Source organism: Equus caballus, chromosome 19, assembly GCF_041296265.1.
Source record: "Equus caballus isolate H_3958 breed thoroughbred chromosome 19, TB-T2T, whole genome shotgun sequence".
NCBI classification, from domain to species: Eukaryota; Metazoa; Chordata; class Mammalia; order Perissodactyla; family Equidae; genus Equus; species Equus caballus.
This window is the reverse complement of record NC_091702.1, coordinates 18,409,902-18,437,091: the sequence shown is the minus strand read 5'-3', so window position 1 is coordinate 18,437,091 and position 27,190 is coordinate 18,409,902. Positions and strand designations below refer to the sequence as shown.

The 27,190-nt window shown below is 35.9% G+C and overlaps 1 protein-coding gene across 5 annotated transcripts in view; it reads left to right on the top strand.

Moving 5' to 3' along the window:
- The window catches only part of LOC102147459 (ral guanine nucleotide dissociation stimulator), a 72,052-nt gene that overhangs the window by 14,920 nt on the left and 29,942 nt on the right, over positions 1-27,190 (top strand). For 3 of the 5 annotated variants that reach the window (XR_011428740.1, XM_070242551.1, XM_023623268.2), the window contains exons 3-4: positions 15,080-15,520; positions 21,650-21,824. The gene's annotated coding sequence lies outside the window, so the exon portion shown is untranslated. Of the gene's footprint in view, positions 1-15,079; positions 15,521-17,552; positions 17,651-20,645; positions 20,823-21,649; positions 21,825-27,190 lie in introns of those variants that run through there. The other 2 variants (XR_011428741.1, XR_011428742.1) reach the window with 2 other exon arrangements.

Below are 27,190 nucleotides of genomic sequence, written 5' to 3'. Positions count from 1 at the left end.
GGAAGATAGCTTAAGGGACTTGTGAGACAATGTCAAATGGACTAACATTCACATTATAAGGCACCTGGAAGGAGAAGAGAGAAAGAAAGGGGCAGAAATCTTACTTGAGGAAATAACGGCTGAAAAATTCCCTACCTTGGGGAAGGAAACAGACATCCAGATCCAGGAAGTCCAGAGTGTTCCAAAGCAAATGAACCCAAAGAGACCCACACCAAGATACATTATAATTAAAATGTCAAAAGTTAAAGACAAGGAGAGAATATTAAAAGCATCAAGAATAAAACAACTTGTTACATACAAGGGAACCCCCATAAGACTTCCAGTAGATTTTTCAGCACAAACTTTGCAGGCTGGAAGGGAGTGCCATAATATATTCAGTGCTGAAAGAAAAAAACTACCAACCAAGAATTACTCTGCCCAGCAAAGTTATCATTCAGAATTGAAAAAGAGATATAAGTTTTCCAGACAAGCAAAAGCTCAAGGAGTACATCACCACTAAACCAGCCTTATAAAAAATGTTAAACAGACTTCTTTAAGCTGAAAAGAAAAGGGTGTTAATTAGTAAGAAGAACACATATGAAAGAATAAATCTCACTGGAGAAGTAAATATATAGTAAAGGTAGTGGATTAATTACTTATTAAGCTAGTATGAAGAATAAAAGACAAAGTATTAAAAATAACTATGATTACATTAATTACTTAAGGGATACACAAGATAAAAAATGTAAAATGTGACATCTAAAACATAAAATGTTGGGGGAGGATAGTAAAAATATTGAGCTTTACACTGGGGTCAAACTTAAATTGTTATCAACTTAAAATAGACTGTTATAGATAAAGTTGTTATATGCAAACTTCATGGTAACCAAAAAGCAAAAACATATAGTAAATACGCAAAAGATAAAGAGAAAGAAATATAAGCATACCACTAACAGAAGTCAAACCACAAAGGAAGAGAGCAAGAGAAGAAGAAAGGAACAGAGAGGAACTATAAAAAGAGCTAGAAAACAATTAACAAAATGGCAAGAAGTACATACCTATCAATAATTACTTTCTATGTAAATGGACTAAATACTCCACTGAAAAGACATAGAATGACTGAATGGATAAGAAAGCAAGACCTATGTCTATGTGCTGCCTACAAGAAAAACACCTTAGATGTAAGGACACACACAGACTAAAAGTGAAGGCATGGAAAAAGGTATTCTATGAAAACCAAAAGAAAGCTGGAGTAGCTATCCTTATATCTGACAAAATAGACTTTAAAACAAAGACTTTAATAAGACACAAAGAAGGACATTAAATAACAATAAAGGGGTTAATCCAACAAGAGGATATAACATTTGTAAATATTTATGCACCCAACATAGGAGCACCTAAATATATAAAGCAAATATTAACAGACATAAAGGGAGAAATAGACAGCAATACAATAATATTAGGGGACTTTAATACCCCACTGACATCAATTGATAGATTATCCAGACAGAAAATCAATCAGGAAACATCAGCCTTAAATGACATGTTAGACGAGATGGACTTAACAATTATTTACAGAATATTCCATCCAAAAGTAACAGAATACACATTCTTCTCAAGTGCAGTGGAACATTTTCCAAGGTAGATCATATGTTAGGCTATAAAACAAATCTTCATAAAATTAAGAGGATTGGAATCATCTCAAGTGTCTTTTTACAATCACAACAGTAAAAAACTAGAAATTAATTACATGAAGAAAACTGGAAAATTTAAAAATATGTGGAGATTAAACAACATACTGCTGAATAACCAATGAGTCACAGAAGAAATCAAAAGAGAAATAAAAAATACCTTGAGACAAATAAAAATAGAAGTGTAACATACACCTAAATTTATGGAATGCAGCAAAAGCAGTTTTAAGAGGGAAGTTCATAACAATAAATGCCTACCTCAAGAAACATGAAAAGTCTCAAGTAAACAACCTAACTTTACACTTCAAGGAGCTATAAAAAGAACAAATGAAGCCCAACATTAGTAGAAGAAAGGAAATAGCAAAGATTAGAGCAAACTTAAATGAAATAGAGACTAAAAAGACAATAGACAAGATCAATGAAACTAAGAGCTGGTTCTTTGAAAAGACAAACAAAATTGACAAAACTTCAGCTAGACTCACCAAGAAAAAAGAGAGAGGACTCAAATAAATAAAGTCAGAAATGAAAGAGGAGATGTTACAACTGATACAACAGAAATACAAAAGGATCATAAGAGACTACTATGAACAATTATATGCCAACATATTGGAAAACGTACAAGAAATGCATAAATTCCTAGGATTCAGCCTATTCAGACTGAATCATGACGAAATATAAATTATGAACAGACCAATTACTAACGAGGAGATTGAATCAGTAATCAAAACCTCCCAAAAAACCAAAGCCCAGGACCAGATGTCTTCACTGGTGAATTCTACCAAACATTCAAAGAAAAAGCAATACCAATCCTTCTCAAACTCTTTAAAAAATAAAAGAGAGGGAAACTCTTGCAAACACGTTTTACAAGGCCAACATTATCCCGATACCAAAACCAGACAAGCCAGACAAGGATACCACAACAAAATAAAATTACAGGCTAATATCCCCGATGAACGTAGATGCAAAAATCCTCAACAAAATGCTAGTAAAGTGAATTCAACAATACATTGAGAAGATCATACACCATGATCAAATGAGATTTATTCCAGGGATGCAAGACTGGTTCAGCATCTGCAAATCAATCAATGTGATGCACCACATTAACAAAATGAAGGATAAAAATCATATAATCATTTCAATAGATGCAGGAAAAGCATTTAACAAAATTCACCATCTATCTACGATAAAAAACTTCAACAAAGTGGGTATAGAGGGAACATACTTCAACATAATAAAGGCCATATATGGCAAGTCCACAGTTAACATCATACTCACAGGTGAAAAACTGAAAGCTTTACCTCTAAGATCAGGGACAAGAAAAGGATAACCACTCTCACCACTTTTATTCAACACAGTATTGGAAGTCCTAGCCAGAGCAATTAAGCAAGAAAAAAGAAAAGCCATCCAAATTGGAAAGGAAGAAGTGAAACTGTCACTATTTGCAAATGACATGATATTATATGGAGAAAACCCTAGAGACTCCATCAAAAAACTGTTAGAACTAATAAAAAAATTCAGTAAAGATGCAGAATACAAAATCAATACACAAAACTCTGTGGTGTTCCTTTACGCTAATAATGAACTATCAGAAAGAGAAATTAAGAAAACAATTCCATTTACAATTCCATCAAAAAAGAATAAAATACCTAGCAACAAATTTAACCATGGAGGTAAAAGACCTGAATATTGAAAACTACAAGACATTAATGAAAGAAATTAAGGACAAAACAAATAAATGGAAAGAGATTCTGTGCTCACGGATCAGAAGAATTAATATTATTAAAATGTCCATGGTACCAAGGCAATATATAGATTCAGTGCAATCCCTATCAAAATTCCAATTATATTTTTCACAGAAATAGAACAAACGATCCTAAAATTTGTATGGAACCACAAAAATCCCTAATAGACAAACCAATCTTGAGACAGAAGAACAAAGCTGGAGGCATCATACTCCCTGATTTGAAACTATGTTACAAAACTGGGGTAATTAAAATAGTATGATATTGGCATAAAAACAGACACATAGATCAATGAAACAGAGAGCCCAGAAATAAACCCATGCATATATGCAATCTACCTAAACCACACAATTAATTTATGATAAAGAAGCCAAGAATATACATTGGGGAAAGGACAGTCTCTTCAATAAATGGTTTTGGGAAAACTGGACAGCCATATGCAAAAGAATAAAACTGGACCATTATCTTATACTATACAAAAAACTTAACTCAAAACGGATTAAAGACTTGAATGCAAGACCTGAAGCCATAAAACTCTTAGACGAAAACATAGGCAGTAAGCTCCTTGACATAGGTCTTGGTGATCTTTTGAATCTGACACTAAAAACAAAAGCAACAGAAGCAAAAATAAACAAGTGGGACTACATCAAACTAAAAAGTTTCTCCTTAGCAAAGAAAACCACCAACAAAATGAAAAGATAGCTTACTATATGGGAGAAAATAATTGCAAATTATATATCTGGTAAGTGGCTAATATCCAAAATATACAAAGAACTCATGCAACTCAAAAACAAAACAAAAAAAACCCAAACAATGTGATTAAAAATGAGAAGATCTGAACATACATTTTTTCTAAAGAAGACATACACATGGCCAACAGGGACATGAAAAGATGCTCAACATCATTAATCATCAGGGAAATTAAAATCAAAACCAAATTAAAAACAAAGGAATATCACCTCACACCTATTAGAATAGTTATTATCAAAAAGACAAGAAATAACAAGTGTTGACAAGGATGTGGAGATAAGGGGACTCTCGTGCACTGTTGATGGGAATGTAAATTGGTGCAGCCATTATGGAAAACAGTGTGGAGTTTCCTCAAAAAATTAAAAATAGAACTACCATACAATCAAGCAATTCTGCTTCTGGATATTTATCCAAAGAAAATGAAAACACTAATTCAAAAAGATATATACACTCCCATGTTTATTGCAGCATTATTTGCAATAGCCAAGATATGGAAACAATCTACATGACCGTGAATGGGTGAATGGGTAAGGAAATTGTGGTATACCATCGGAGAATATTCAGCCATAAAAAAGACTGAAAACTTACCATTTGCCACAACATAAATGGACCTCAAGGGTGTTGTGCTAAATGAAGTAAGTCAGACAAACAAGGACAAATACCATTTGCTCTCTCTTATATGAGGAAAAAATAAAAACAAAACACCAAGCTTATAAATACGGAAAATGGATTGGCGGTTGCAAGAGATGGGGGGTGAGGGGTAGGAAAAATGGGTGAACTGTTTTCTTTTTTTTTTTTAAGTTTAAATAAGTTGAAGAAAAATAAATGCTGATGAAAAGGAGTCAGAGAGCAAGAGGACGATGAAAGATTCTCTGAGGTAGTGGGAGAAGGACATATCCATGAGACAGGAGAATTTCTGTTGTCATAGGAAGTAAGGCAATGACTACAGATGCAATTCAATCTCTACAGGTGTGCAGAAAATTGAGGAAGTTCCTGTATGATTAATGTTTGCTCTCCTCTTCTTCATTCTTCTCCTTCATTTCTGTGAATTAGGAGTCAAACTTCTCCATTAGCAATGGACAGGGAGATGATGAAGCCGGAGTTTGAAGAAAGTGGAGAATAAGAGAGACCTGTTGAGGCTGGAGATCATGTATTTTATTATAGCAGCACCATTCTGCCCACTTGTGTCATCTTTGTCCATCAGCGTTCAGTAGCCTGGGTGTAGGCATAGAGGAGATGCTTTCCAGGGCTAGTGTTTTGCTATGTTCTGGGATGAAAGAATGAGAGATTAAAGCAATGAAAATAATGGCCAGAGACTGGTTGCGTTGTTAGATCTTTGGTTTGAGAAGGATGTAAGAGCAGGAAGGAACTGATAATTTATTTGAAAGGATTTCCCCCTAGAACCTGGATTGAAATCTTTCTGACATTTTAGTCATTTCATGTTTACTTTATTGATTCAGAGTTCATATGTAAACGTTAAGTATATCACCATAAAGCTTTAAAGGTTCTAAATAAATCAAAACTGCATGAATTCATTAGGGTACACACATTTCATTTGTTGACGAACGTGTTATCCTAGAGAGAATCCGCTTTTGCTGAAGTCAACATGTTTGTAGTGTGGTGGAAGTGGTCAGGAATTGGAAATCCTCGGTTCCAGGCCTATTTCTGCCAACAGTGAGCTATGTGACTTCAAAGAAGCCCTTCCAATTCTCTGGGCCTCAATTTCTTCCTGAAATGAAGGTGTAGATTTTCTAAACTTCCTTCCATCTTTAATATGCATGAAATTCATGGATGCATGAAATTCTATGACTCAATCTTTGTTTCTAATGAGGAATAGCAATTGGTTTTAAAAATGTCTTAAAAAATTAAAATTGTCTTTAAAAACAGTATATGTTTATCCCACTGTAGTGATATTTCCAAATAAAGATCAACAAAGCTCAATTGTCTCTTGGCTCATGCCCCCAAGTTTCTAGCTTAAACAAAACAGATGGTAGGGATAAACATGATTTAGGTCTAAGGCAGAGAATTGAAAACTTCCGTAGACTTTAGAGAAAAATCACATGGACAGCTAAATTTCTCAGGGATTTTGATCATCTTTATTTAAAAGGAAAAGATAGATTTATTTGGTTTTTTAAATTCACAGCTGCAATTCACTTTGAATTCAACAGTTGCTTAGGAAATCTAACTTGAATTTTTGGGTCAGGAGAGTTTAGTTCCAAACCTTAAATTCAGTACAGGGATTTCAAGGCTTGTGTCTTTGATAGTCACAAAATTTTAACTCCATTCAGATTGATGAGCTCTTGAATTATTGATATCATAGTGTAAATGAAAGTCAAAACCAACTAAAATCCATTGAAGCAAGAAAAAAAAAACAATGTGAACCTTGGCTGGTAGGCTAGTCTCTCCTGTTCTGTTGTTTAATTTCTCATGAACGTTCATTGGTAGGTGAAAATTTCAGGGCATGACATACACTGATGCGTCTATTTTGAAATAACCTATCTAATCTTCTGCTCCAGAGGATGTGTGCAGAGTTTGACAGCAACCCCTAATACATATGCATAACCAATATGCTTTGTAATCAAGGGACATTGAGGCAAGCGCAACAGAATGGAGCATGAGAAAGCAGCATGTTAATTTTAAATTTAATTATAGAGATAGGGGGAAAGGATGCATTTTGATAGTGTATACTCATTCAACTGTCACAGAACATTACCCAAAAATCATGCTCAATATTTGACAGAAGAAATATTATTTTTAGTGAAGTGCTTGATAAAACTAGCAGGTTCTGTGGAAAACAAGATTCTGAGATCCTATTAGAAACTATTTTTCATGTAGAGGAAAAGCAGCCTTGCAGAATTCTAATGACTGAAGTGAAAACAAAGATAAAAAGCTGTCAAACTCAAGAAGATTTCTGGTTCATACGAGATTTTTGTTTGTGGAATGTTTTTGACATGCTTAAATGCTAACGTCAGTTTAAAATTAGGTAAAAAATGATTAGTATGATTCTTGTGATTTTGTTACTTTTGGTAACCTAAAACCCTGTGTCATTCATTGTGACCAGCACACCAAGGCTCCCCACAGAAGTGTAAGTATTTGAAGAGCATAGACCTTGTCTCTCTGGCTCAAAGCTGGTGCTGAGTGCTTAGAATAGTGTTTAGCATGGAGCAGACACTTAGTAAATGTTTGTTGAATGTTTGTTGAATAGATAAACCTACCCCATGCTACCTTGTGTGGTGTACATGCTCAATATACATTTATTAACGAATAGACCAGTGGAAGGATGGAAGGATGGAAGTATTTATCTGAGTGACTTGCAACTCACCATTTGACATTAATTTTCAGGATCTGGAGGTAAATACTCACCAAAAGATGAGGGCGTTGAACCTTGGGTCAGTATATGTGAACCCACTGCCAGCTTTGACAGAGGAGAAAATATCCAGATTTCTGACCAAATTGGGTTGTCCTCTCTCCATAGTTTCTAAGTGAGATTTGTATTCTTCTCTTGGCCAAGTCCTTTTTTAGAGAGTAGGAGAAAAGTTCTCTTTTCTCATTTCGTTATAAACTATTGCTTTAGGAAAAAGTCAAGAAAAAACAAACGTAACGTTTCTAAGAGCTGGCAGATTTTGAAAGAATTGTGTCTGCTTTGGGAATGTATTACTCTGTTTAGCCAGAAAGTATGTAAGTGTTTAGGCTTGCTAGAGCTATTTTTTAGCAACCAGTTGGTGAGTTTTATGAAGCGTGAGAATACTCCAGCTTGGTGAGGGTCTTGAGTATAGGCAATCTCTTACTTTGTGGATGGAAATGTAAATTTGTTTAACCTTTTGGAGGAGGATTTGGCAAGATAACCAAAAACTTTAAGAACGTGCAAATTCCTTGACTCAGCGATTCCCTTTCTAGGGAATTTACTTCAGGAAATAATTGGACAACTAAGCAAAGATGTATGTGCAGGGATGTTTGTTGCCAGGTTGTTTATGTAAAACAGCAAAGCACTGGGAACAATTGAAATTTTATTAGTAGGGGGCTGTAAATTGTATGTCTTCTCCGTAGAATATTGTGCAGCCATTAAAATGATGATAAAGGCCAACATATATTGTACAAGGCATAGCTTGATGGCATGATGTAAAGTGGAAAAAGCGCCATAAAAGATGTATATCGTAACACCTTTTGGTAAATGATGCACAGGTATTTCTATTTCTGCCTAGAAAAAAAATCTGAAAGGCTGATGATATTATGGAGGAATTTAATTTTTGGCTTATCTATGCTTTGTATTTTCTACAGTAAAAACATGGATTATTTTGTGCAAAAAATAAATGATTTTTAAAATGTGTTTGCATACTCATACATTGCTAATTGAAAACACATGATCTTTTCTTAATGCATAAAAGGCTGTCAAGTTTCTTACAAAGGGTACATTTTTAAAGGTTTTCGCTTAGGTTTAGTGTTCAGTTTTCATATAGGTTACAGTGAAATCTGAATCTTACAACATTCAGAGGTTGAAGGGAATTTTACAGAATTCGTGCTTTTTTTAAAGGACAACCAGCTCACCAGAACTGACTGGAGCTGCAGAAAATGCTTTCTAGGCAAAAGGAAGTGATTCAGAACATTCTTTGAAAGGGATTCCAGAAGACAGGAAGATTTTCTAAAGGTCTAAACCTGTACCTGGGACAATCAACCAGACTTTCTGAGAATATTAGCTTTCTTGCAAAAACAATTGGAGGCAATAACTACTTATTTTCTTCCTCAGTAGTTAAATAGACATAGCAAAATAAGTTCACAAACGTTACCTTAAGAAGGGCTGAATGAGGCTATATTTTCTACTGGATCATACAATTTTCACTTTTATAAGGAGTTCTAAGAGCGGCGAGGGTACTAACTTTTCCTTTGAAATGGCCAGACAGAGAATCTTGACTAATAGGAATAAAAGGGCGTACCTTAAAACACCGTTAAGTAGTTTTTATTTGGAAGGTCTACATTTAAATTGCAAGAAATTGTCTATGGGAAAAAGGTTTTATGAAAGCCATACTAATTAAATTTTCAATCCAAGGGACTGACAATTAATTATTTTATCCTCTATGTTTTATAATGAAATCAATTTCCCTAGCTGTATTAAATAGATGCTTGTGAATTTAGCTCAATATGGATGTGTCTTCAACAATAATAACTACTGTCTGAATAGAATTGTTTAATGTAAGATGGCCTTATATACATCTGGACTGTCATATACATCCTGAGAGAGGTTATGACTAGCCTATGGTCACACAAATATTATGCAGCAAATTCAGGCATAAAACCCAGATGTGAATTGTTACTAACTAACTAAATTAGTACTTTCGTACTAAAACTACTAACTAAATCTAAACTTAGTAACTAAATTTAGTTAGTACTAGTTTAAACTTATTGGGGCCAGCCGGGTGACACAGCAGTTAAGTGTGCACTTTCTGCTTCGGCGGCCCAGGGTTCGCTGGCTGGGATGCCAGATGCAGACATGGCACCGCTTGGCAAGCCATGCTGTGGTAGGCGTCCCACATATAAAGTAGAGGAAGATGGCCACAGATGTTAGCTCAGGGCCAGTCTTCCTCAGCAAAAAGAGGAGGATTGGCAGATGTCAGCTCAGGGCTAATCTTCCTCGGGAAAAAAAATTATATAAAAAATTTAAATTTATATATGCATACGTATATATTTAAATATATATATACCTCCAAAGATGGCTCAAAGATAAATTATTTTGCTGCTCAGCACTGAATCTAATACAAATTGAAAGTTTGTAATACTGAAATTATAGTATATACAAGCTCATTTTTAGTTTAAGGATTGTTTTATCTTCCTTTCTGTGGAGTTACCTTCGGCCAAGTAGTCTAGGATACAGATCCCCGGCCTCCCTGAAATTCATAGAGTAGCAGTACAAGCGGCCCAAGACGAGATGGAGGCCACAGTGACTCCCAATGACACAACGTCTGTCTTGTATGTATGAAATAATCTTGGTTTCTGGGAATAGGTAAACTTTACTTTCGTAGGCTCACTTAGGACAGTATCATATTGTGCCTCTGAGGAAGAGCAGCCGAAACAGTGTGTACAGTTGCTGTTTCATATTAAACCAAAAGCTAGCATCTGCTACCGTGATGGTAATGAAACTGAGGGCTTCAGATAATCCCGTTAGTGGAGTCTCCTACGCATATTCTTGACCCGCTGAGAAGTCTCTTAGAACCATCGACTTAGCAACTATCCACCCCGGATAGATAGGATTAATTTACTAAAATTGCTAATTACGTACATCTCGAAAGCCTTACATACACTTGTATACACATACACACACATATCAACAAATGAATTTAGCTAAATCCTCAGAGAAGAGTCATTGCTGGTATGATAATACATTAAACTATCTACTAAGCCTGACAACAGCCCTAAGAGTTATCATTTTTATCCCTAGTTAGAGGTGCCATGTCCGAGGCTGAGGCTTAGAGCTCCTAATATATAACCACACAATCTCCCTGCCACAGCGTGCGGTGCGTATAATACAGTGCAATGAATGAATGAATTCTAGTCCCAGAACGTAAGTAGGAGCCACTGATAAAATGAGAATTAATTGCGTGGGACAAGTTAATGCATTTGTTCTTTTAAGCTTGTATTAAAAGATCACATACTTTAATTGCACATTCAACTAATTTATTAAAGCTGGCATATAATAGAATTAATAACATAAACCACATACTGATCGAGGCATAAGTTTTCTTGAATAATTTAGGATTTTTTCCAAAAGGCAGATTCCTAAATTTTAACCAAAGCTATAGCAAAAACATAATTTTATTTTCAAACTTAGAAAAAGCTAACACGTGAAGAATCAGTAACAGAACTGTCAGGTACATCATACAATTGCACTTTTCTGTCAAATTTCATAAATTGAGAATATTCCTCTAGTCTTCCCCCAGTGCGTATTGGCATTATCAATGTGCAGAAAATTATCAGATTGATTGTTTGTCACTTTTGGGAAGAAAATTTGTTTTCTACTTGCAATTCCATATTCCAGAATATGGAAAAGAAATTTTTCTGGTATCTGTCAAAGGGAACGGTTTCTTGTTCTTAGAAATAAAAATAAATTACTAGCTCATAGGAAGAAAATACTCTGAGATTCTGCTTTAAAATGTTTTTTATTAATGGGATAACATAGATATAAGAGGTTGGTTGATGTCATTATGTAATGGTAAAATGAAAGATCAACATTGACTTAGCTTTCAGAAACAGTTTGCAGTTTTGGCTCAGATGGAGTGTTTTTAGGATCAGATTTCTTTCTGTACACTTAAAATCTGGGTCACTGAAAAATTTCCATCTATCGAAACTTTTTAGACTAAAAATAATTTAACCAAGATACTAATGATGGACTTCTGAGTAGTTCAAAGGGCTAGATACCAATTATTTCTCAGAAATTTAATTTAGTTAATTAAAAGCCTACACTAACTTCTATTAAACCCTTCATTACTTAGTTCTTGCACACATGATATCTCAGTTAATTTTTCTTTATTAAGAGTTTACAATTTTTGAGTAGTTTTAGGTTCACCACAAAATTAAAGGGAAGGTATGGTGATTACCCATGTTTCCTACCCTGAAACATGCATAGCCTCCATTACCAGCATCCTCCACCAGAGTGGTGCATTTGTTACAACTGATGAATCTACATCATAATCACCCAAAGTCCACGGTTTACCTTAGGGTTCACTTTTGGTTTTGTACTTTCTGTGGGTTTGGACAAATGTATAATGACATGCACGCATTACAATGGTATACAGAGTAATTTCACCACCCTGAAAATCCTCCACGCTCTGCCTGTTCATCCCTCCCTCTCCTCTAACCCCTGGCAACCACTGATCTTTTTACTGTCTCCATAGTTTTACCTTTTCCAGAATGTCATGTAGTTGGAATCATACAGTACGTAACCCTTTCAGATTGGCTTCTTTTACTTAGTAATATGCATTAAGATTCCTCCACGTCTTTTCATGGCTTGATAGCTCATTTCTTTTTAGCAATGAATAATATTTTATTCTCTGGATGCACCACAGTTTATCCATTCACCTACTGAAGGACATCTTGGTTGCTTCCAAGTATTGGCAATTATGAATATGAATTATGAATAAAGCTGCTATAAACATATGTGTGGGACATAAGTTTTCAGCTCCTTTGTGTAAATACCAAAGAGTGTGATTGCTGGATCTACATATGGTAAGAGTATGTTTAGTTTTGTAAGAAACTGCCAAACTATCTTCCAAAGTGGCTATATGATTTTACATTCCTATCAGCGATGTATGAGAGTTTCTGTTGCTCTACATCCTTGCCAGCATTTGCTGTTGTCAGTGTTCCAAATTTTGGCCATTCTAATAGGTGCGTAGGGATATCTCATTGTTGTTTTAATTTGTGCTCCCCCGATGACATATGATGTGGAGCATCTTTGCATATGCTTATTTGCCATATCTTCTTTGGTGAGGTATCTATTAAGATCTTTGGCCCATTTTTCCATTGGATTGTTTGTTTACTTATTGTTGAATTTTAAGAATTCTTTGTAAATTTTGAATTTTTTTATCAGATGTATCTTTTGAAAATATTTTCTCCCAGTCTATGACTTATCTTCTCATTCTCTTGGTGTTGTATTTCACAGAACAGAAGTTTTTGAATCTATAAATTATCTTGGGAAGAACTGAGGTCTTGGCAATATTGACTCTTCCTATCCATGAACATGGAATATCTCTCTATTTATTCAGTTATTCTTCATTTCGTTGATTGAAGTTTTGTAGTTTTCCTCATACAGATCTTATACATATTTTGTTAGATTTATCTGTTTTTCATTTTTGTGGATGCCAATGTAAATGATATTGTAGTTTTAATTTCAAATTCCGCATGTTCCTCTCTGGTGTATAGGAAAATGATTGACCTTTGTATATTAACCTTATATCTTGCAATCTTGCTGTAAACACTAGGTTCCAGGAATTTTTTTGATGATTATTTCGGATTTTCTATGTAGAGGATCATCATCTGCTAACAAAGACAGTTTTATTTCTTTCTTCTCAATCTGTATGCCTTCTGTTTTCTTTACTTGTCTTATTGCATTGGGTAGATCTTCCAAAATGCTGTTGAAAAGCAATGGTGAGAGGGACATCCTTGCCTTGTACCTGATCTTAGTAGGAAAGCTTCAAGTTTCTCACTATTAAATACGATGTTAGCTATATGGTTTTTTGTACATATTCTTTATTAAGTTGAAGAAGTTCCCTCCTATTCTTAGCTTACTGAGAGTCTTTATCAGGAATGGGTGTTGAATTTGGTCAAATTCTTTTTCTGCATCTCTTGATATGTCAGCTAATCTTTGTAACATTTCTTGAGACTGATATTGCTATATCCACTTTACAGGTGGAGAAATTAAGGATCAGCAGTGGAGTAACTTGCCAGTAGTTCCCACAATTACTGGTGGAACCAGGATTAAACCTACAATAGTTTGACTTCTTCTACAGTATGTTGCCTCCCAATGCTTGCTGTCAATCCCAGCTCTTTGGCTCTGAGACAGTAGGAAATGTAGATTCTCTAATTTTAATCTCACCAAACTAAACAGCCTATCAATGTCATACTTATTTGAAATACAGATGATTCTCATTTTCGTGGATTCTTTATTTGTGAATTTGCTTACTTGCTAAAATTTATTTGTAGCCCCAAAATCAACATTCAAGGCACTTTCTTGGTCTTTTACGGCCATGTATAGAGTGGCCAAGAATTTCAGTCTTCAGATGTATGTATTCCAGGCTGAGGTCAAACAAGGTGACACTCTGCCTTATTCCAGCTCTCACACTGTAAAAAAGTGTCCTTTTTGTGGTCTACTTAATGCCAAGTTTTTTATGCTTTGTGGTTTTTGTTGGTGATTTCACTGTTTGAAATGGTCCCAAGTATAGTGATCAAGTTCTGTCTAGTGTCCTAAGTGCAAGAGACTGTGATGTGCCTTATGGAGAAAATATATGTGTTGGATAAGCTTTGTTCAGGCATGAATTATAGGGCTGTTGGCCATGTACTTAATGTTAATGAATTAACAATATATATATTCAATAAAGTGTCTTTCAACAGAAACATACATGAAACAAAATTATGAATTCATCAGTTGATGAAAACACTGTGACCGCAGGTTCACCATAACCTAACCCTGTATTTCCTCTGGGAGCAATGGTTCAGCATCTGCTAATTTAGGATTTGCAGAGGCTTTAAAGAACATAACTACTGTGAATAACTAAATAAAGTGTATATGGTTTCACTATTTTTTATAATGATGTATTTACAGAAGTGGACTTCTTGCCCTTGGATTAAAGTTTCGCTGTGGTATGATAGAATTACTGGCTGTGCTAAACTGTCTTCGAGGATTCATTTACTTTTTGTAAACCACTGTATCACTGTATTTGTGCTATAACTAATTGCCACAAACTTAGTAGCTTAAAATACACTAGCTAATTATCTTGCAGCTCTAGAGGTTAGAAGTCTAAAATGGGTTTTACAGGGCTAACAAGATATTGTTAGGATTACCCTCTTTCTGCAGGCTCCAGCGGAGAATCTGTTTCCTTGCCTTTTTTAGTTTCTAGAAGCCACCTGCCGCTCCTTTGCTAATAGCCCTGCATCATTCCAACCTCTGCTTCCATCATCATATCAAATCTCTGACTCTCCTGCCCCCCTCTTCCAGATATAGGGACATTGGTGGTTGAGGATGTTGGCTTGGAGTCCTGACCATTATTTGTTCCCTAGCCTAAATTCACTTAAGTATAATACTATTATAAAGTAAAAGACATTTTCTTTTCATCTTGGAATAATTGCTGATTAGATCAACCTTTTGAGGGTAGCACAATGTTCTGGTGTTTATGATGCTGTCACTGTTGTCTTGTTTTTTATTCCTGTTTCCAGCCCTCAGAGTCAAGGCAAACCACTTGCATGTCCAGAGAAGAGTTTGTGCAGAAGATGACAGAGATTGTTGGTTGGGGCACAAAGGAAGAATATGGGGCCCTCTTTGACAAAGTGGATGTGGCCCAAGATGGCTTCATTAATTGGGACAAGCTGACTTCATTTATGCTGTTAGGACTTTACGAGAAAGATGAATGAGCAAAGGCAACTGTGGTTCCCCAGTGGAAAGACCTTGAATTCCTCCCAGTGAAACACAAGGACACCATTCAAAAAGCAATTTTCTTAAAAACCTCAAGTCGTTATCTGACCATCAGTAAGGAATGTTTATTAGGAATCTGGGGAGAGAATTTAAAGCTTCAAGAAACGCTTCCCATCACTTCAGATGCCCTCAAGCTTAAACATCTGTGGGTGACTAGTCTGGTTTCTCTGGAAAATGTAAACAAGGTACAAAGTCTTTATAAATAAGTTCAATGCTTGTAAAGGGGAAAACATGGCGGGTGAGGGCTCCTGATCAATGTCAAGTATAACGCCATCAGCAACAGAGAGCTGCATCACTCTTCTGTGCCTCTCATCTGACCTGGAGGGAATGCCAGTAGAGCCAAGTGAGCTACTCGATTTCCCAAGCTGTTCCCTTGAATGCCTTTAAATGACACTGCTGATAATGACTCAGATTCTCGGCCCAGTCCCAAATGTGGTCTTTTTGCATTACTAGCTGATAAGACCTTTATGACTCTATAATTTACAGCAGGATAGTGGATCTCTATGCAGAGCTGAAAGGCTATAAGACTGCATGGCACAGCTCAGTGTGATTACAGGGGATTGCTTATCTGATTTTCACCACTGTACTAGTCAGTTTCTTAATTCTAATAGGTAGCGCCAACTCAGTCCAAATATTTTCATCTAACTATAGATATCATATAACTATATAACTATAACTCATACTTATATGAGCAAGATAATATATTGAAAGAAAAATAAGTTTGTGAGGGAAGGATGCAGCTTAAAGAATCCATGTTCTTAGTATTTCATGTTAAGCAGATAGTAAATTTTACTATGAAAAATTTTAAGCACAGAGATAATCGCATTAAGAACCAATATCCACCCTTAACTATCTCCAGTACACAGCCAATCTTGTTTTTTCTATACCTCTCCTCTATTGAAATCCAAAACATCCAATTTAGTCTGTAAATACTTCAGTATTTCTAAAAAATGTCTTTTTTAGCACAATCATGATACCACTATCACATTTAATATCAATAGCAATAATCCTTAATATCATCAAATATCCAATCATGTACATATTTCCTTGTATTATAATTTTTTAATAGTCTGTTAATTGATTGTTTGATAGTTTGTTTGAATCAAGATGTGAATAAGGTCCAAACGTTGTGATGTGTCTCTTTTGATCCATCAGTTTTCCTCCATGTCTTCTTTATTCTTGCATTTTGTTGTTGTTGTTGCTGTTGATGTCTTTGTTAAAGAGGTTAGGTGCTTTTTCTTTAGAGCTTGCCACAGTCTGGATTTTGCAGCTTGTGTTTACATTGGGTTGCTTAACATGTCCACTTGTTCCCTGTATTTCCAGTAAATCAGTAATCAAGTCTAAAGCCTTGATCAGTTTCAGGACGGTTTGTTTTGGAATAGGTGTTACTCAATCAGGAGGCACCAAATGCCTGGATCTCTGTTTTTTGGGGATGTTAACCATTATAGCTGATTATTCCGAGATCCATCAATTTATTAGAGGTGGCAAGATGGTGACACCCTAATTTCATCATTTCCTCTTCCTTTATAAGCTGGAATATTTCTATAAAAAGGAATGTCTCTTGTCAATTATTTAGCTATCATGTAGTAAAAACTGTATAACAAAGGCAGGATAAATGCCCAATTCTTTACTTTTATTTCCCAGTATTCAAAATAATGAGCTGGTTTTCTAATATCCTCTAAGAATGAAAAATGAGTACTACTATCTTTGTTCTTACCAATATCATTACAAACTCATGAATTTAAAAAATTTGCTTTGTTTCAATCCACTGACTTATTATCCCATCCCAAAAGTTATACCATTTTTGGAGAGTAGAACCAATACAAGTCAGCTTCTGAGTCTTTTTTGATATAATCCTAACAGTCTTTGAGAGCTTCTTTGCTTTCTGGTATAACAAGACGTTCCAGGATCACTTCGTATATTTATTATGCCAGACCCAGAATCAACCATTTCTCCAAAGATCCAGGTTCTTTTTAGTGCAAAATAGTATGCTGTACCGCCTGGAACCATAAAGAATCATCATCATCATCACTAGCTTCCTATGTGACACTCTCTATTAATCCTCTCTAGATCACCATGAAGTGGATATCACTCCCACTTTAAGAATGAGAGACTGGTCAATGAGAGGTTGTGAAATTTGCCCCAGGTCACACAGGATGTAATCAGTGTTGCAAGAATTGTAAACCCAGGCAGCCCTGACATCAGAACCTGTGTTTCAGAGTCTTTGTTTCTTGTAGAGTGGCAGCTGACATCATATATCCAGTCTCTTCTTGCTGAGGATCTGATGTTAATGCTTAACTGGTATGGATTAAAAGGTAGTGCTAGTCCAGATTTTTTTGGTATCTGTGTGCAGCATTCCGTCATTATCGTGTAACGTTTGTGTTGCTGTATTATGTAATGATTATTTTGCCCTGCTTCTTCCTTCCAGGACTGATAACTAAATCTTAGCTTTTCTTTTGTATTTACTCAACATAGAAGCTTAAAATGTCTTTCATTTTTCTTCTGTTTTAAAAAACAGCTTTATTGAGGTATAATTACAAAAATACACTGCACTTATTAAAAGTATCCAAGTTCATAGATTTCAATACATTTATATAGCTGTGAAAAATCAACAGTAGAAGATAATGAACATATTTACCACTCTCAAGAATTTCCTTGGACCCTTTTGGAATCGTCCCTCAACTCCTCCCACCTCTCCTTGTCAAATAACCACGCATGTGCTTTCTTCACTGTAGATTAGTCTGCATCTTCTAGACTTTTATATAATTGGCATCATACAGTGTGTACTCACTCCTTTTTTGTCTGACTTCTTTAACTTGGCATAATTATTTTGAGATTCATCCACGTTGTTGGATATATCAGTAGTTTGTAATTTTAGCCATTTTAATAGGTTTGTATTTTCTCTTGTAGTTTCAATTCACATTTCCCTAATGACTAATAATGTTGAGTACATTTTCATGTCCTAATTTGCTTCCAGTATATCCTCTTTGTTAAAATGTCCTAATATTGTGCATATTTTTTATTGGTTTTATTTTGTTATCATTAGGGTTTTCTTTGCTTGTTTGTTTTGTTTTTTTGAGGAAGATTAGCCCTGAGCTAACATCTGCCACGAATCTTCTTTTTTTTTTTTCGCTGAGGATGATGGGCCCTGAGCTAACATCCATGCCCATCTTCCTCTATATGTGGGACGTCTGCCACAGCGTGGCTTGATAAGTGGTGTGTAGGTCCACACCCGGGATCAGAACTGGCAAACGCTGGGCCACCAAAGCAGAGCATATGAACTTAACTGCTGCACCACTGGGCTGGCCCCCCTTGTTATTATTGAGTTTTGAAAGTTTTTTGTATATTCTGGGTACATACATTTCTCAGATGGATACTTTACAAATATTGTATCCCAGTCTGTGTTTTGCCTTGTCATTCTTCTAACACTGCCTTTGGTAATTTCACTTTCAGAATTTTAATTGCTAGTGCATAAAAATACAATAGATTTTAAAACAACAATTTTATATCCTGAAACTTTGTTGAACTTGTTTGTTAGTTTTAATCGCTTTTTTGTTGTTGATTTTTTCCCCCCAAAGATTGGCACCTGAGCTAACAACTGTTGCCAATCTTTTTTTTCTTTTCTGCTTTATCTCCCCAAACCCCCCAGCACATTGTTGTGTATCTTAGTTGCAGGTCCTTCTAGTTGTGGGATGTGGGACACCGCCTCAACGTGACCTGATGAGCGGTGCCATGTCCGCTCCCAGGATCTGACCCCTGGGCCACCGCAGTGGAGCAGGGGAACTTAACCACTCGGCCATGGAGCCGGCCCCGTTGCTGTTGATTTTTTAGCATTTCCTATGTATAAGATCATGTCATCTACTAAAAGAGATAGTTTACATTCTTCCTCTCCAATCCGAATGCTTTTATTTCTTTTTCTTGACTAATTTATCTGGCTGGAAACTTTAGTATGGTTTTGAGTAGAAGTCATGAGAGTGAACATCCTCATCTTGCTCTTGATCTTGGGGAGAATACATTCAGTTTTTCACTATTAAATATGGCATAAGCTGTGGGTTTTTTTGTACATGCTCTATATCAGTTTGAAGAAGTTCCCTTCTATTCCTGGTTTGTTGAGTATTTTTATCATGAAAATGTGTTGGATTTTCTTAAATGCCTTTTTCATATCTATTGAAATGATCATATAGTTTTTGTCCTTTATGGTAGTAATATAGTGTATTACACTGATTGATATTTGTATGTTAAACTAACCTTGCCTTCTTGGTATAGATATTACTTGGTCATAGTGTGTAATCATTTTTATATATTGCTGAATTCTCTTGGCTAGCATTTAGCTGAAGATTTTTACGTCTATATTCACTAGGAATATTGATCTGCAGTTTTCTTTTCTTGTGATGTCTTTGTGTGATTTTGATATTAGGATAGTATTGGCTTCATAAAATATTTGAGAAATGTTCCCTGTACTTATATTCTTTGGAAGAGTTTGAGAAAGATTGGTGTTAATTCTTTGAATCTTTGGTCAAATTTATTAGTGAAGTTATCAGGGCCTGGGATTTTCTTTGTGGGAAATATTTTTGATTACTAATTCAATCTTTTTACTTGTTATATGTCTGCTGATATTTGCCATTTGTTCTTCAGTTAGTTTAGGTAATTTTTGTGTTTATAGGAATTTGTTCATTTCATCTAGGTTATCTAATTTGTTGGCATACAACTCTTCATGGTATTCTCCTGTAATCCTTTCTTATTTCTATAATGTTGACTGTAATGTCTACTCTTTTGTTTGTGATTTTAGTAATGTGTATCTTCTCTGTTTTTTCTTGGGTTAGTCTAGCTAAAGTTTTGTCAATTTTATTGACAAATTTATTTACCCTGTTTAAAATAGCTTTTGGGATTTTATCTGATTTAGCAAGGCTACTTACAGAGTTTTTATCAATTGATTTCTGTGAACGCTTAACCTTACTTCATAAAGCATGGTGTATAAAGTTTCTGCTATGACTATGATGCTGTAGCTCTCTGTGTCTTTGTTTTTCCTATGAGATTAGCCATCTAGTCTGGAAGAAATTGGTGAGTGTGTGACGTGGGGATAAGGAAGAAAGTATGTTCAGATACCTCAATGGGAAGTATTTTTTCTCTGCTAGAGTCCAAAGCTGGAATAAAGCACATTTGTGCCACCATACTATATTTCTGTAATACTATTAAGGACCCTCAGGAAATGATGTCTCATTTGGTACTAAGATTTGCATGTCTGCCTTACATATTGGTTTCATTAAATTCATCAGAAATGTTTTCTGATTTTCTACTTTGCTACTTTAGATAGTAGTGGCTTTTACAACTAAAGAGATTTGTTTCTATGATCTACTGTCCAAAGACGAGTTTTCTTGTGAATACAAACTCCAAGGCCTGAAAGGAGCACCAGTTTGCATGGATTATTGGTATGACCCTCTTGATGCCAATGAATCCATTCTTTCTTTTGGGGACGTAACTGGAAAGGTAAGTGAAGAAATGAAAGCTTGAACACTATGGATTTAATCATCAATCTGTAGCTCAATATAGAAATAGAACGCAATGAGTGTGATGCGGCCACGCATGTTGGACATACAAAAGATGGATTAGGTCACAATTCCTCTTCTTGTTTATGGAAACCAATGTTCACTGTGATTTTCTTACCTATGTATAGTCTTGTTTTCCTTATTTGGAAAAAAAATTGCTAACTAACCTTTTTTGCCATAGGATGCTTAATCTATTAGATCCCAATATTAATAAACGTTAAATATTAAATGTCAAAAGTTATCTCTCATAACAATTTCAAATTAATTATTCTGCTTTTCCTTGGTAAGGTTTTGGGCTTCTCTGTACCAGCCTCTTGGAAAGTGCTTATTTCCTATATCGTGTAACAAATGGACAGATACATTAGAGAGGGCAGTACTGACACCTAGACATTGGATACAATGATTTCTGTCTTCCCATCAAGTTCCACCCGACCTCTGAAAAATTGTTACTTACTGCATGACCCTAGAATATGCCTGTGAACTCTGAAGTTGCCTAATTTGAACAATTTCCTTTCATAGTATGAAAGCTTTTCTTTCTCACTGCTTTTAATGACAAGTGGATCTTAAAAGCAAATAATGAACTGCCCTTGGTAATTGCTTTACTAACTTGTAGTTGTTTTGTCTTTAATATAACTGTCCATCTTTTAAATAATATTGAAGGTATTTCTGGTAATTCATTACCCATTCTTTATTAATCTTAAATAACACAGAATCTTTTGAAACAATTACGCTGCCTATGTTTGTTCTCTTTTCAACGTCTCTCTCAAGGTTCAAGCAATTGCTTTCACAACGGCCTGGATTTCCCTGTTCGAGCGTCCTGCTAGTGCTTGTGAAGATGAAGAAGCCATGGTGACCATTCAATGGGCAGAGCTGCTCTCTGGGTATCACAAATGTTGCTATACATTACAGCACAAACTTCATCATGGAGATTGGGTCAGGCAAGGTACTGAATTTGAACAGTAATGAAAGAGACTGTCACCTTCGACTTTTACATTTATATTCTTTGATGAAAATGTTTCACAAAATGTTCAAGTCTAGAAACCAATAATTGGTTCTCTGGAGGTTTTGGCCTGGTCAGTTTGCTATCCCCTGCACACCAGCAGGAATTATTCTTCCTTTTCTTTCCATCTAAAATTTATGCCTCTTACTATTAATTCAGGTGAACTGTGCACTCAAGAAATCTCAAGAGAAGGGAGAAAATTGTCACAGAATCCATTTAACTTCAACCCAACTCTGATTTTAACTAATCTCATCTAGTCACATTCAGCGCTACTTAATAAAAGAATTTAACAATTTCCCTCAAAACCACTCCTTTGTTTCCTTTATGTTCTCATGGGAAGTACATTAGTTTGACGGCTTTTGAATGGAAACTTCTTGGTTTTCTTTTCTTGTGTTTTCTCTTTTTTGGTGTACTGACTGAGTTCCTCTGATCTGGAGTACATGAGCGGCAGTTCTCTGTGTGATATGATTATGTTATAAAATTGCATAAAGCCAGAACTTTCTTAAAACCTAGTCACCAATGAGTTTATTAGTTTCACAATAGGCCTAATTTTTGCAAAATTTGCATCTGAAGGTTCAAGATCCAAAAGTGAAAAATCTGCTCTGATATCTACTTTGGTCCAGACGCTAAGAACTATGCTAATTTTCGCAGTTTAAATTAATACATTAAATAATGCCTACTGAAAGGAATGGAAACTCCCCATCTCATTGACTGTTATAGTGTAGATCTGCTCCTAATATACTTGTAAAGAAGAGACAGTCAGAGTGGTTCCAACCATTGGCTTTTATGGTAGTTTTACCCTCTTTGGGTTTTAGGAGGTTGAAATTAATTCTTTAATGCATGACCCACAATAATATCAGACATAATGAACTACAGGGTCTGCATTTTTTTTTTCTTCAATATAAATTATACTATGCCTTTGGTACCTTCTAACCATCCTTTAGTTCTGGCATGATATTAATTGTGGGAGAAACAAAAGAAGATATCTTTTGGTCATCCACTAGATGTGACAGGTGCAAAATTATGTTATGTTTTTATAACATGGAAACAAGAATCACAGTCCTAGAAACTGAAGGGAGCTATTGCAACTGCTTCCAAGGAAGCATGATATTTTAATACATAATCCAAACTCTATATAGATTATAGTAATAAAGTAATAGTTTTTGAAATCTACTTCTTGTAGGTTCCGTGAAGTTTAGTGTATTATTTGAGTTCTATGACCTTAAATTAATATGGATAAATACAGAGAAGTATCTAATAGAATGTTGTTTTTGAAAAGGCTAGGGATATAACAAGTAAGGTTTTAAAATTGAGATTGATTTTCCAAATATGAGTAATGTCTGAATACTCTCTTCACTACTCAGGGAGAGAATGAAATCTTCTGACTCCAGGTCCTGTCACAATTTCATTTAAATCTTTCAAAAACCAACCCTACTCGTGAAGTAACCTGCTGATGAGCACTTGCCTTAAGTTGCAAGTTGGATAAGGATTTTTCTCTAGGCCATTGTGAATTCATTGCTCATCATATTTCCAACATACGTGTTCCCTCATCTACTGACAAAAGAGCATGGGAGCTTAGTATCTTAGTTTAATGTTAGCAGCAGAGATTCGTGTTTGTGACCTAAGGAATCCAACTTTGGAGTCTGGCCTCTAATTCACTGCAATTAGGAATTGGTCACCGAAAGGTTTTATGTATAAAAAAATGTTAAGTATTTTTGCTATCTAACATGGATTATATATTGCTTAGCTCTTTGAATCAAAACTCGTTGTAATCAAGTGGATAATCTTTGGAATAATAGTTAAAAAATATATTTACTTTAGCCAGTTTGTTTAAATTGTGGACTTAATAAGTCAATCAATCAACAATTATTTATTTATCTTTTATGTTTTAAAACTGTCTTAAGCATTGGAGACTATAGAAGAAAGACTAATTATAGGCTTAACCCTCAAGAAACAATATATGAGCAAGAATTAAAGATTAATATAAAAAAATTTATTAGAACATTGTACAGTGGTACTGAAAATTAACTACTAGACTATACAAACAAGATTTTGACTCCTATATTAATTCTTAAGCGGGAGAAGCCGTGAGAAGCTTCAAGGGTGGGTTGTCATACTTGAAGGATGGCTAGGTGGTGGGAAAAAGAGAGAGCATGGTAAACATGAGTAAAGGCAGACAAGCAGGCATAATAATGATGGAGAAAGAGATGGACATGAATAGATCAGAGACTGAGTATTGAGGAAATAAAAGTGAATAGGTCTAATAGAGACATATGTTGGAAGATCTCAGCAACGAGGCCAAGTTCACATGTGATGGGAAATGAAACAGTGAAGCATTGAAGGTTTTTGAGGACACTTGGACAGACCTGATGTAGACAGCATTTAGAAAACGTTTATTGGTAGTTCTGTCTAGCATAGGTTGGAAGACAAAAAAAGAAACTGAAACCAGACTGGCCAATTAGAAGACTTTTGGTCATGAGAAAATGGAGATGATAAAGCAAGGAGAGAAACAAGCAACCTTCTGAGACAAGGAATCTTCAGGACTTGAGGTCTGAAATGCGGAAGGATGCGCCGTTTTAGAACGTCCTACAAAGACTTCAGTTTCCAAGTAGAGAATGTTCTATTTGCAGCTCACAGCTGCCCTCCTGGGCCCAGTGCTGAAACTCTTCCCAGCTTCTCTTTTCAATACTGACTACCTCTGAAGGATTCTTTATTCTGAGACACTCCAGATCTGCCACCAAAGGAGAGTCTTCCTTGCCAGTATTGTTCTTGAAATTTCCCTTAACTTTCCCATCCATCTAGTTCAGATGGATCTTCTTTGCATGATTTGTAAGATTCTCAATTTTGGCTTTGCTCCTGGGTTCCTCTTTAAAACCTTGATTTCAGATGCTGTTCAATCTGTGAACCAATCCTACAGATTTCTGAACCCACTTCAGAGTTTTGGTCCAGTCTGTCAGAAACCTCCCAATCTCAGAAGGAAATTTGGATGCCTCATATGCAAATCGCATTTATATATAAATTGAAAATTGAAACAATCTTCTCAGGGCAGCAATATGTCCTTTAATCTCCCTAGTGTCCTCTATAATATACAGTACAATGTTTTATACAATTTTTCCTTTCTTACTGATTTTAAGCAACTTGATTGTGATGTGTCTTAGTTTTCTTGGTGTGTGTGTGAGCGTGAATTTATGCTGTTTGGAATTCATTGAGATTCGTGGATATGTGAGCTACAGTTTTCATTAAATTTGAAAATCTTTCTAATGCTATTTTTTTCCGAAGTTTTCTGTTCCCCTCTTTTTCCTTTTTTTCTGGGATTCTCATTATGTGTATGTTAGATGCTTGATATTGTCCTACAAGTTTTTCATTTTTATTCAGCTTTTTTTTTTTTTTTTAAAGATTGGCACCTAAGCTAACAACTGTTGCCAATCTATTTTTTTTTCTTTCTGCTTTTTCTCCCCAAAGCCCCCCAGTACCTAGTTGTATATTTTAGTTGTGGGTCCTTCTAGTTGTGGCATGTGGGACACCGTCTCAACGTGGCCTGATGAGCAGTGCCATGTCCATACCCAGGATCTGAACCAGTGAAACCCTGGGCCGCCGAAGCCGAGCACGCAAAATTAACCACTCAGCCACGGGGCCTGCCCCTGGCCTTTTTCCTTTCAAATTACTATGTTTTAGTTTAGTTAGATTCTATTTTTATCTTCAAGTTCATAGATCTTCTGAGATATTGCAGAGGGGTTTCAAAGGGTGGGGTTGTCTCTTGTTCAGGTGGGCCAGGATGCTCTGACCTAGTGCCTTAGTGCGGGGGCCTGCAGAGACCTGTGGTGTGGGCTGCACCCAGTGGAGCCATGACATGAGCGGGGCCACTTCAGAGAGCTACAGCGTGGATGGGGCCATTGCCACAGCCTGGACAGCCCAGGGTGGTAACATTGCTATCCCAGTGGGTCTGGAAGGCAGAGCATCAAGCCAGAGAGGATTTATTCTTGAGCCTTAATGTTTAATGGAGTGTTCCTTGTTAGGTTTTACTTGGGATCTATTACCCATTTCTTCTTTCCTGTTTCTCCCTTTTGGAATGGGAATGCCTATCAAATGCCTGTTCTGCCATTGAATTTTGGAAGCACATAACTTGTTTGGATTTATAAATTCACAGCTTGGAGAGGAATTTGCCTCAGGCTGAATTGTTTCCTGAGTCTTACCCATATCTGATTTAGACGATATTTTAACTTAGACTTTAAAGTTGATGCTGGAATGAGTTAAGACTTTTGGGACTGTATTTTGCATGCAAGAGGACATAATTTGTGGGGGCAGTGGCAGAATGCTATGGACTGAATTTTTCTGTCCCCCTCTAAATTTGTATTTTGAAATCCTAACCCCCCAATATGATGGTATTAGGAGGCAGTGCCTTTGGGACGTAGTAAGGTCATGAGGATGTAGCTCTCATTAATAGGATTAGTGCTCCTATATAAGATACCCCAGAGAGAGCTCTCTCACTTCTTCAGTGTGTAAGGACACAGTGATAAGTAGGCCATCCATAAACCATGAAGTGGGCCCTGACCAGACACCGAATCTGTCATCTTGTTTATCTCATACTTCCTAGTTTCTAGACCTGTGAGAAATGAGTGTTTGTTGTTTAAGCCACTTATTCTGTGTATTTTGTTATAGTAACCCAAAAGGACTAAGACATTGGGTAAATGTTATTGAAAAATATTTCAAAAGAAAAGAGAGAAACCAAAACAAATCTTGCTAAATATTTGCGGAATTCTTTTCTTTTTTTTAACTTTTTTTTCTTTTTTGAGGAAGATTAGTCCTGAGCTAACATCTGCTGCCAATCCTCCTCTTTTTGCTGAGGAAGTCTGGCCCTAAGCTAACATCCATGCCCGTCTTCCTCTACTTTATATATGGGACGCCTACCACAGCGTGGCATGCTAAGTGGCGCCATGTCTGCACACGGGATCTGAAGGCCACTGAAGCGGAATGTGTGAACTTAACTGCTGTGCCACTGGGCTGGCCCCCTTTTCTTTTTTTTAAATAGGGAGTTATTTATGGTTGAAAGAAAGTGGTTGGGGTGAGAAAAATTTCTTTGTAAATAATATGCAGTTTAATACTGTATGAACGGATGTTGAGGAAAAGGCAGTAGAAGAGAAGATAACTCAAAAAAGAGAAAGTAAAGAGTATAGAAAGCTGAAGGAGCTATGTCAGATTTTCTCTTCTTTCAAGTTTTAGATTTGAAGCTCAAGTACCTCTGAAAAGGGGACCTACTTCAGTCCTAACCAATGAATGAATGTCTTTTCCCAGATTTAGCAACAGAGATT